At 39.7% G+C, this 11,698-nt stretch overlaps 4 non-coding genes and 1 pseudogene across 4 annotated transcripts; 2 read left to right on the plus strand and 3 right to left on the minus strand.

Annotated features, from left to right (window-relative positions):
* The first annotated feature begins 1,802 nt into the window (after positions 1-1,802).
* Positions 1,803-1,963, plus strand: LOC119581322. Its single transcript, XR_005229472.1, has one exon. It is a non-coding gene; the product is annotated as a U1 spliceosomal RNA (small nuclear RNA).
* Positions 1,964-2,640: 677 nt separating this feature from the next.
* LOC119581406 lies at positions 2,641-2,755 on the minus strand. Its single transcript, XR_005229543.1, has one exon. It is a non-coding gene; the product is annotated as a U5 spliceosomal RNA (small nuclear RNA).
* Positions 2,756-4,354: 1,599 nt separating this feature from the next.
* Positions 4,355-4,473, minus strand: LOC119581431. The gene has a single exon (XR_005229558.1). It is a non-coding gene; the product is annotated as a 5S ribosomal RNA (ribosomal RNA).
* An 819-nt stretch (positions 4,474-5,292) lies between these two features.
* LOC119581454 lies at positions 5,293-5,411 on the plus strand (annotated as a pseudogene).
* Positions 5,412-6,602: 1,191 nt separating this feature from the next.
* LOC119581430 lies at positions 6,603-6,721 on the minus strand. Its single transcript, XR_005229557.1, has one exon. It is a non-coding gene; the product is annotated as a 5S ribosomal RNA (ribosomal RNA).
* Positions 6,722-11,698: the final 4,977 nt, after the last annotated feature.

The following is an 11,698-nucleotide window of genomic DNA, read 5'->3' on the forward strand; positions in this document are numbered from 1 at the left end:
AATAGACTGTAAATCCAGGCAAAGGAATATAAAATCGTAAACTTGTCAAATGTTCAATGTTAAACATGATGTAACAATTATATCATATCAAGCTTGGCAATTGTGTTTAGTGGATCGTGTGATCTAGTGGTTTGGTTCTCTGAGTAATTCGCAAATAGTATGTTTGAGTTTACGTAATGGAGGGTATTTCAACTTCTATATAAAAATCCATACTGCATTACTTCATCTTATGCACTTGAATATTTTGTGGAGGCTTAGATGTCTCATGGAGTGGGAAGGTCTTTCACACATTCCGAGTTTAAGGTGATACTAACGTTATTGATTATGCAGTATCAACGGTTTTTATAAATTTCATGTTAATATCCTCCCAGAGACAGTACTGTAGATCAACCCTTGAGGTAGTGCAATACCTCCGATCCACCCGAGTAAATCTCCAGTTCTCAGAAATCCGTTTAATATCGCGTGTTTTTAAAAGGGGGGGGGTGTTACGCCACAATATGTTTACATATTGCCTAGATTGAATTGCATTACTTCACCGATCACCGACAACGAGGAAGCAAATGTGTCCACTTTTGTGGAAGCCTTTTTAATATCAGCTCTTTAGAGAGTAGCTACTATCAAACATTGAGAATGCATACACACTTTACAATTAGTTCATATCTTCATCAAAGAGAATGGAACAATGAAAGAATATATTTTCTTTGAAAGCTGTTGTAGATAATGGTTCTGGTGTTCTGTTGGCAGAGTGGGTTCAAGCCCTTTTATTTTGCATTTCTGTACAAAAATGTTACAATATGCTTCTATCTTCACTTGATATACACTGTAGATGAAGTCAAGGTGTCACAGAGTAGAAAAATATTTTTCATTTACAGACCCCTAATTTGATATGATAGTAATATTATTGATAATATACCTGTGTCAATGAGTTCATAAAATTAATTATTTTATACTTGATTATAAGTAGATTAATCCGGATGTACTAGCGACCCAGTTTTGACATTGTTATTTTTTGACAGAAATAACAGACACATAATGTAATATAATGTAATTCCAAAAAGTTGATGCAAATCCCCTTTGGAGGGAATGGATCAGGTTTGGAGGTACTGTATTATCTTATGTTAATAATTTGACTTAATATATTGGAATGATATTTTCCCTGGAGGGAGTGGACCGGGCTGATCCGCGGCTAAGTTGGAGCAAGCCCCTAGCATTTCCCCATTTTTCAAAAATCGGTAAAAATATCTAAAATTAATTAGACTATACCTTCTATGTGATATTAGCGTAAAGTATAAATATAATTAAGATCTGAATGGTATATACCCGAGTGTTCATTTAAATCGTCTGAATATTACATTTATGCGGACATGTATATCCATCGGTATTTATGGATGGATATGTGTGTGTAAATGTATGTGTACACACCACATCTGTATGTTTACGAACATTGCCCCCCCACCAAAAAAAAAAAAAAAAAAAAAAAAAAAAAAAAAAAAAAAAAAAAAAAAAAAAAAAAAAAAAAAAAAAAAAAAATCGCGAACATGCTAAAAGTCGTATAGAATGACAGAATTAATTGCGCGAAAAGCTCTTATTACCTATGGTATGTAATGGATAGTTTCACATTTAATGTCTTGCAGGCGAACGTTTTTGTTTTTTAACATAGTTTTGAAATATAATTGTAAGTGTGTTTCACTAAGAGTTTCTTGAGAAAAGTAAAGGCATATTTGGTATTTGTATAAAGTGTTGTAGATTGTGTGAGGTTCTGAGTGTGAGCGATGGTGGGTCGGCGGGTGGGCTGTTTTAGCATACTTACCTGGCACAGGAGATACCGTGATCACGAAGGCGGTTCTCCCAGGGCGAGGCTCACCATTGCACTCCGGTGGCGCTGACCCCTGCGATTAACCCAAATGTGGTTAACTCGAGTGCGCAATTTTTGTTAGTGGGGACTGCGTTCGCGCTATCCCCCTATTTTACACATCGTTATACAAATATCCGGTATCCCCATTTTACATATCGTCATACAAAAGTATTACTAAAGAACTACCTCTCGTAAGTGTTGCCGTGAGAAAGATTCTTAAATGGCGTAGCATCTCTTAAATGCTTATGGTTTGATATATCCCAGTAGATATATATGATAAATCAACCCAATAGAAGAAAACTGTCTTGTGGCTCTTATTTATTCTCGTAAATTATTCTGTAACATACTGGACATATAGATCTTGTAATCCTATATTAGATATCCAGATGGCCAGTTGCAGAAAAAAATACAATATCGAAGACATGGACAACTATTTTTATTATTATTATTATTTTATTTAATATAACTATCACTAATATATAAGAAAACGTTTGAAAAAAAAAGTTTTTATGTAAATGTTATTGATCAGTAGCTGCTTAATTTTGTATATTAATTTGAGGCGTAACTCATTGTTCAAGAATATATTTATGTATTTTACCCTTAGAACTATAATGTTAACACTTCCTAAAATTTTAAGGTGTGGGTTTTAGATGAGATTAGATGGATATGAATTCTTAGGGTGTAGCTGAAATTGAATGGGTATTCGAACAATTTTATTACAGAACTGAATCCACTTGAACTATATACAATATATCAAATGTATAGTCTTAGCATATAATTTTAATGAACCCACCGAAGTGGGCTATAGAAAAAGAGTAAGACTCATTGAGTTGTTCCCCCCCACGGAAATCTTTAGTAAAAGGCGAAAGATTTATGCGTTTTGAAGGGAAACCAGAGTTAAGTATACTTTCTTCTTTCTTTGTTGGATTTTTGGCTATCAGCCAACGGCATGCGGCCAAGGTTGTTAAGCCAATGGATCCTATTTATTCTATCAATCTATATAAGGTCATAAAGTTTTGTCTCCCTTAGAAAAGTTATTACTTTACTTATTTTTTCATTTGACAATAAATTTGATGTGAAATCTATGTTTTTTATTCTTAAGTAATTTTTTAGTTGTATATTGTGGTTGTAATTTGGGCATATTGTGAGGATATGGTTTATGTTAAGGGTGGTGTGCACTGCGGGCATTGTGGAGGAAATGTTTTTTCAATATAGGGAGTGAGGTGGGTAAGTCTTGTACTGTTGACCCTAAGGCGGGCCAACACCACCACCTCCCTTCTCTCCTTCCTGTGGGTTGTGTCCCACAGTTCTATTGTTTTGTTTTATTTTGTGTGTGAGTTGGAGGCTTTGCCACAGATGTATTTTTGCATTTATAAGAAACATAAAACACCTGAGATCTGTACGAACTATGGTAGTGTCCAGATCGCCAGTTGACCCGTCTAGTTTGTCAGCCTGTTCATTGCCATGGATGCCAGAGTGGCCTGGTACCCATATTAGCTTGATTGATTTGTTGGCACCATGTAACTTACGAATGATATTACCCAGTAGTTCATTTTTAGTGGTTTCTAAGGATTTAATAGCTTTAAGTGAACTTAATGAATCTGAAAAAAATAACTATTCTGTCGTGGGTCGTCGATAGTGCAAAATCAATGGCAAAGAGTTCAGCAAGAAAGATCGATGTATGATTCGGCAGTCTGAACTTTAGTTCACTTTCAGTCGACCATACACCCGCACCCACACTCTTATGTCTCGAAGCCGTCGGTATATATATGAAAAAAAGGGAGATGTTTAATAAGGATCTCTCTGAACCTCTGGCGTACCTCCACTTCCGGCGCCATGACCTTTTCTGATGGAAGCCAGGCTTCCATGATAGAAAAAATGTGGGTTTCCCATGGCGCTATATTTGACTGAACCAGGGTATCGATGGTAGAGAGATCTATACCGACTTTCTCGACGAGGTCGTGGAGTCTGGTGGCAAAGGGCCTAATGCCACTATTGCCATTAGGATGTGTTGGGTCTCGAGCCACCTTTGCGGCATAGCTCAGGGCTAAGTGGCCGCGTCAGATTCGGAGGGGAGGTACTCCTGACTCCACCTGAAGACGCTCGATCCGAGTGCACTTCAGGGCTCCAAGACACACACGCAAACAGGTATTCTGCACAGCATCCAAACCTTTCAAACTTGTTCTTGATGCCGAACCATACACGATTGACCCATAATCTACTTTATACCTAATTAGGGCTTTATATACCATTAGCAAAGACTGTCTATCAGCTCCCCATTTATTAGCAGAAATGCACTTTAATAAATTCAGTGCTCTTGACATTTATTTTTTAAACTGACCAATGTGGTCTTTCCAATTGAGACTACTATCAAAAAGTAGCCCAAGAATTCTCAAATAATATAGTATGTACTTCTATTAAGCGGTAAGTCGAAGAATACAGTGAAGACACACCACTGACAACTAAATATGAAAGACATATTTAGCATATATAATAAAATGCCAACAGCATCTGGTGTTCCCAGGCGGTCACCCATCCAAGTACTGACCAGACCAAACGTTGCTTAACTTCGCTGATCGGACGAGAAGCGGTGCTTTCAACGTGGTATGATCGTTGGCAAAGGATAGAGAAACGTTTGCCACTTTTCTCTCAGTACTCGTCATTTTTATACATTCTAATATAACGTATATTTTAGTTTTGCATCAAACTTCATGACCATGACATTCCAGTCATAACATGAAGATCTTTTCCATAATGAAACATCAATCACAATCGACCACTATCGGGAATATTGGCAATTCTAACTCTATTGTCACCCCTTGCATGCACTTACTGTAAGCCTTTTACTCATTATCGAGCTGTGCAACTTTGTAAAGAATATAAGGTGTACAAGTAATGATAAGAAATTGAGTAATATTACATTTCATATAGTTTTCAAAGTGTACTCATTATACTGCATCTCTTGCACACATAAATGATATAGTTAACCATAATAAATACCGATTATTATTGAATCTTAAACCCTTGAGAGCTTTCATAAAACATTTTTTCCGCTATTGTTGTTGTTTATTATCATTTTTTGTATTTGTTTCATTATGATTATTATTCGCATTTTCATTATTATTCTCATCATCATTATTATTAACTTATGATAATTACTGTCATTAACACAGTCATGCTTTTCGTCGGTTCTCTCCCACGCGTATAGCAGTAACATGACAGAGATTTATTTACGGAAATGAGAATCGGCATAAATAAATATCGCATGTTCTAGTTTGCATAAATGAATAGTGACCCTTAATTAGATTTACTTGCATGAGTGATCATGTGTTACTGCATGGCAGATAAAAAGAAATTTCCAACAAAAGAGAGAAAATATCAGTGTAGATAAACTTCATTTTATGTCACGCATATATTGGGATGCTTTTGACACATACGCCAACGATCATACCACGTTGAAAGCACCACTTCTCGTACGATCAGCGAAGTTAAGCAACGTTGTGTCTGGTGAGTACTTGGATGGATGACCGCCTGGGAACGCCAGATGCTGTTGGCATTTTATTATGTATACTAAATATGCTAAGCATTTATATACAAACTATTGCAGCTCCTCTTATATCTGTAAGAAATTGAATGGAAATTATGCTTCAGTCAATAAGAAATAAAATAAAAGTCATCGCTGTCGGAAAGAGGAAAAAGAATAGGCAGAAAACGGATAGGATAAATCGTACGAGTAAGGAAATGAAATCCAATACTGCATTCTAAATACTAATAGATTTCGCGGCAGTTATGGAAATAAATAAACCTGTAATAATAATGATATTGTGTTAGTAATAATCAAATTAGAAATGATAAATATATAGTGAAACTTAATCATGATTTTTTTTTTCATTAGACTATTATCTTTACTACAACCATTTTATACTTATTGTTATTTTGTAGATACCATTACGGATATGATTATTACTAACACAATTAATATCCTTATTATTACAGCTTCAATCATTTTTTCTTTATAAATCTGCCGCCAAAATCTGTTCAGTGTCAGAAACTTAATAAAATGCTTAGAATGCAGAATTGCACTTGCTTTATTTACATCTATGAGTTCTCCTGTTCGTTTTCTTTGTATTCTTCTCTCCGAATTCCTATGGACTGAAGTATAATATCAATTGATTTGTTCACATAAATGTAAGAAGAGATGCTACAAATAATCATGAAATACTTAACATATTGTTACGCCGACCGCCTCGTCTCTCTGCCACCAACACAAGGCAGGCTAGGCAGACGGCATGTTATCCACAGGGTCGTGAACACTGAACAGCTCCAAGAGGCACCGAGCACCACAGCGTCCCAGAACACCAGGAGGGGAAACGCTAAGTGGCGAGGCAGGGCACGAAATAAACACAAAGTTACAGTCTTTCCTTTATTTACACAAGTTATTTACCCGTACACATTTCTATAGGCACAATACAGGGGGGAACCAGCATGCCACACTGCACGATACAGCTTATAACAGGGCAACACAAAGTTTATATCAGGTCACAAAGGCACACACGAGGTCTTCACAGGAGCAGCACCCAACCGCGTCTCCCTCTTGGCTTGTTCCTCCGCTTACAGCCAGCTGCGTCATGTTTGCCCAGGTCCCTTCATGTTAACACATGCCCAGGTCATCCTTATCATGTTAACACATGATTCGCACAGAGACAAAGACCCACTGGCGTAGCAATATTCAGTGTATATAATAAAATGCCAACAGCATTTAGTGTTCCCAGGCGGTCACCCATCCAAGTACTGACTAGACCCAACGTTGCTTAACTTCGCTGATCGGACGAGAAGCGGTGCTTTCAACGTGGTATGATCGTTGGCATATGTTTATTTAACATTAACCAGTTTTATTAATATAATATTTATTATATTAATAAATATTAATATAATGTATCTTGTTTTTGCATCACACTTCATTACAATGATATTTCAGTCATCAATGCATTAATCATCACTTGGCAATTGAACTCCCAACTTTTAAGCACCTGTCAAAAGCTTCTTCCTGATTTTTGATTTATGCAACTCTAAAAAATGCAGGGTATACAAGTAAAGTATAAGATAATGAATAAATAAATCTATGTTACACTTGCAAAATCGTTACTGTAAGTAGGAAAAGTTAAATAATATAGATGATAATAAACAGAAATTTGATTATTATTGAATCTTGAGTGTTTTTCGTATAACTTTTTCCTGTTACTATGTTGTATTTTTTGTTGTATTATCAGCATTTATAATTGTATTTGTAAAATTTTGTTCCTAAAATTTTTATCTTTACACTATCAAAAATTTACCTTAAACAGGGTTAATTGTTGCTTTCAAAGCTTTTGTTAGGAAATGAAAATAATGGCTACTAAATCCTAAATCAAAATGATGATCATTTTTATGTACGGGTTCTAATATTGTGAAAATTTTGAATAAAAATTAAATAAAGGATGTTGATAATACGGTTAGTTGTAACCCTACTACAAATCACATCATAAAGGGCTAACCCGGGGGGGCACAGGGCCCCGACCCCCCTTGCTTCCACCCAGAGGACCCCTCGAGGCGAGCTCCGGGCAAACCCCAGGCCATCTTTTTAATTCCCGTGACGGGTTCTGCGAGCTTCCCCAAGCCATGATCGGGGGTCGTCCCAAGGTCTCCTCCACCCAGGGTTGTCTCCAGAGAGACAACCGGTGGCGGGTTGTCCACAGGGAACAGCTAGGGGGCCAATAGCCTGATTTGGGGCGACCCCCGGATTATGCTAGTAACGGCCCATCCCAATCTCACGGTGTAACCGCCCGGTTGGACACGCAGTCCTGTAACTGTACCCCCATTCCGGCGAAGGGACTGTTACAACAAGCATAAAGGCGAGACCCCAAAGACACTGGATAGGTCCGGTTTCCTTCCATAAGCAAAACTGGCAGTATAAAAGGCCTTGAAGACACGAGCTTGGGTCCTCTGAGATAGGGGACTACGCTACCAAGGTATGTAAAACTTTTTTAATTTGAACGTCCTCGCCGCAAGCACGGACCCGACTGAACGGGCCCCCTTCAGGCTCCCAAAGTCCTGAATCGGGGCTTGGCCCCGGGACCTCTGGGCCCTAGGGGGCTTTGCCTCATTGCTAAATCATCAAGAGCCACCACAAGTGACTCCGGGGTCTCGGATAGGATGGCAAATCGTCGGCAAAGTAAAGGTCTGAGACCTTTTTTCCTATTGTTGCTCCCCCCTTACTTTGGCTAGAGCTCTGCCCATTATCCAGTCCTACAGGTTTTAAAAGTGTTGGTGCAAGGACGCACCTGCCTCACCCTTGAATTACAGGGAAGAAGTTCGACAACCCCCACCACACTTACGTCCCAGTATAGAGGCTTGCTATGGGCCCAATAACCCTTGTGGGAATTCCCCGAGCCTCAGGACCCCATAACGATTCCCGATGCACCGATTAAAAACGCCTTCTTGGGGTCAAAAGGGCGGGAAACAACCCCGCCCAAAATCACACGGCGTTCCCACAATTACTCGAAGCATAGTATACTCTATTGGGTTTTTTTTGCCCCGGGGGGAGAAAAAATCCAGTGCTCCCGGTCTTATGCCTCATGGGGGTTGCGGATCCTTTTCAAAAAATGTGGCGGAACCTTGCCGGGTATGCTGACTGTAAGCCAGGTAGTTGCTACAGCCCCAACGATCCCCCTTTCCTTTTCCCAAGAGGGATGACCATCCCCTTTCAGCAGGTCAGGGGAAGGTACCAGACTGCCAGATGGGTCAGGACTGTATGCAGCCCCGAGCCAAGGTTCACCCCACCCTTTGTGTTCGCAGGGATTCGCATAGCCTCATTTCCCCCCACTTTTCAGCTTGAAATCGCCATCCTAACCTCTGTTAGGGAAAAGGGGTTCCCTCGCTGTGGGGGGGTTCCGGCACGCCGAGAATCACTTGCATCCAAGCTAATTTTTTTGGAGGGGGAACCTGGGAAAAACTGTTCAAAAAACTCAGCCCCCAAAATTCACAACCCCAACATGTCTGAGTGATCCGTCCCATCCCTGATCGGACTGCAGATCTGTAGGAAGGCTTGATTTTAGCTTTCTCGGGCTTTGGGAGCAGGGGAAGGTCATTTCCAAAAAAATGGCCCTTTGCTCCTCAGCAGTTCCTGTGAACTGTTTTGTCCCTTCTCAGCATGTCCGAGCCCCACGCCCTGGAACGGACGCAAACTTGATTCTCATTCAGCCGAGCCTTGCGACACGCTTTTAGTGGCCTCTAATGTCTCCAGGGAGATGGAATCTACCGTGCCCTCGGCGTAAGCCAATGGACTCCTACGCTTTGATGTTTTCGCGCTTAAGATTCCCCCAAACAATGGGGCTGTAGGTTTTTTAGTTTTTGTGAACGGTCAGAACCCATGGTTAACCCAGGGCACACCCCCCCCCCTTATCCCCGTCCAGGTTTGGGAAAACCCCTTTGGGTGGGCCCCTGGGGGACGGGGGGTTTTGAAGTGGCCCCCAGGGTGCCAAACCACCTATGGTCGGTGCCCCAAACCGGCAAATCCGTAAACCCCGTAGTTCGGAGGATCCCCATCGCGTGCTAACAAGAAAGTGGTCGACTCCTTGGCCACGTACCGTAGCTGTACCAGTCCCCCATGCCGGTTGGGGCGTGGGACCCGGACCGAGTCCTCATTTTCTGGGACCTAGCAAAGTCCCGGAAAAGAGGCTTTTTCTCGCTGCTGGGGTAGCTCCCCGACCATGGGGGCCCACGACATCTGTAGCCAGCTCGGTCCCGCCGATACCGGGGTGAAGTCGCCCCGAACAATGCAATATCCGCCGGGGGGAATTGTCTGCCCCGATGGAGTTTGGGGTAGAAAACCCCCTTTCAAAATCAATTTTATATCACGGGAGGAGTTATACAGCAAAAAGAATGAGCCAAAAGCATGCTTCAGTCTCAAGCATAAAACCCCCAACCGGGGTCACTCAAGTACCGAGGGTGAAGTCGGCTGAGATGCTATGGCTACACCCTGGAGGTGGGACCACGCTGCTGCCCAACCAGTATATGTAAACCCCCCCACTGATCGTGCCGTACCCGGTTATCTCACCTTGAGAGGGCCCACCTCAACTCCCCCTCGCCTCAATTCCCCGGGTACAAATTAACCCCTCATCCTGCCCCCAAGGACCGGGTGTTCCAAGCGCCTACCCCGGAAAGCACCCTGAGGTTTAAACTCGGGGGTCCTCTGTGTGCACGCCATCTCGCCGCCCCCGCCGACACAGCCCCTAATAAAGGGGTCGGGGGCTTTGGGGCCCCAATAAATAATGAACAGTAAATCAAAAATTTTAAAGAAAAAAATATAATGGCAGGTAAGATAAAACTAAAATTTATTTTGAAAATATTATTTTTGATGATACAGATAATTGGGAATCTATATGATGATGAAAATTTTGCTAAACCCAAAAGCCGAAGGGGGGAAGAGTAAATATTAGGCTACCAAAGGGCCATGTTTTCGACCTTTTCACTTTTCTTAATAGTTTTCCTGTTGTGCAAATTTTTCTTTGGAATATTTTCATATAGTTTCTAAATCGATTTTCTATAAATGACCCGTCCTACCCTGAGTTAAAATAATGAAACAAGATGGCCCCAGAAAAAACCCCTTTGGGGTGTATACCCTACTGGGCAAGAAAAGGAAAATAAAAAAGCTTCATGAAAAATTAGAAAAATGAATATAGCACCTGTGTTTCAGGTGGTCACCCATCCATACTTAAAAACACGCTGGTGGGGTCTTAACCCCTTTAATACCATTTGCTTTTGCTTTTCACTTGGTTAAATACTGCCGCAAATTTTTATAATTTTTTGTTCTTATTCTTTTTCAATATTATTTTTTATTTTTTATTATTATTATTATATATTAATATTATTATTATTTTATTATTATTTATTTTAATAGTAGTAGTTGTAGTATAGTATATATTATAACTTCCATCTGTTTTCTGTCATCCTTCTCCTCTTGCAACGGTACATTCACCTTACTGTTTTACTCCTTTATGAAGCGTATTTTTTTTTTGGAAATATGTAAGGAGCTCGTAAAATCTTGAGAATGCATAAAACTACAGCATATATAATAATATACCAATATTTTTTTGTCTTTTTTTTTTTCACCGATTTATTTTAAAAAAGCGTATAAAGCTTTAATCAAACTTGCCGATCCTAGTTTCTAACCCAGATCTAGGATTTTTCACTGATCCTTTTTTTATATATATATATATATACGCCAATATTATGTATATATTATATATATAATTATTATATATAATTTTATGTTTTTTTTTTAATTCTAAAAAAATTAGTAGTCTTCTCTTAAACGGTAAGTCGAAAAAATACGTGAAGGCAAAAACCACTACAACTATATATTAAAACAATTTAGCATATAAATAAAATGACAACAATGTGGTGTTTTTCCCCGCGGGCACCCCCCGTACTGACCCAGCCCCCCCCCAAAGTTGCTTAACTTCCTAAACGGCGAGAAGCGGGGGCTTTTTAACGTGGTATTATCTTGACTTTAGCATTGAAAAAAGTTTGCCCCCTTTTTTTTTAGTGCCTGCCCTTTTTTTTTACAATTTTTTTATTTGATTTATATTTTTTTTTCACAATTTCATTACCCGGTCATTCCGGGGTCATATTGTTTGGCAAAATTCACATGAAATTTCCCTTTTTATTATTTCCATACGCGGAAGATCGTTTTATGAAATCGAATATATGGAAAGCGGGGTTTTCGTGGATTATCTGAAAACGTTTTTTTTGGGGGAATGCGAAAAAAAGGCACCCCCCAAATTTCATTAGGGGGGGTTTCAA

Source organism: Penaeus monodon, chromosome 14 (genome assembly GCF_015228065.2).
Source record: "Penaeus monodon isolate SGIC_2016 chromosome 14, NSTDA_Pmon_1, whole genome shotgun sequence".
NCBI lineage: Eukaryota > Metazoa > Arthropoda > Malacostraca > Decapoda > Penaeidae > Penaeus > Penaeus monodon.